Source organism: Pistacia vera, unplaced genomic scaffold, assembly GCF_008641045.1.
Source record: "Pistacia vera cultivar Batoury unplaced genomic scaffold, PisVer_v2 Contig1384, whole genome shotgun sequence".
NCBI classification, from domain to species: Eukaryota; Viridiplantae; Streptophyta; class Magnoliopsida; order Sapindales; family Anacardiaceae; genus Pistacia; species Pistacia vera.
In genome coordinates, this window is record NW_022195449.1 from 503 (window position 1) to 1003 (window position 501).

Consider the following 501-nt stretch of genomic DNA (forward strand, 5'->3'; position numbering starts at 1 on the left):
CTTTTCTCTCTCTCTCTCTCTCTCTTTTTTTTTTTTTTTTAAATTTTCTGTTAAAACCAAACTATAACTTAATTCCTTTATAATCAGATTATACACAAGTAACCTCAAACGAGAGAGAGATCTCAGCAAATACCACTCTAGATTCTGATATATATATATATATATGATTACTTTGCTCTTCCCATATACGGGAGAGATGTCTCATCAGATACCACTGTATGAATTCGTCTCTGCGCGAGAAATGCTTGATTATTCTTCAACGATTAATTACAGACGAGATGGCGTAACAAGAAGTTCATCAGCTTTCCACCTAATTACCATCCATTGTATATTTTACAAAATTAATGTAAAAATTGTATTTGATCATTCTTGATTTTAACGGTGAGATGTATTTTTGTCGGCGAAGATTCTTCCATTTTCCACAATGAAACTACTTGGAAGGATATAAGAAATGACACGTCGTCCAATCGACCTGCCTTGTGTAAATGTAAATGTAAATGT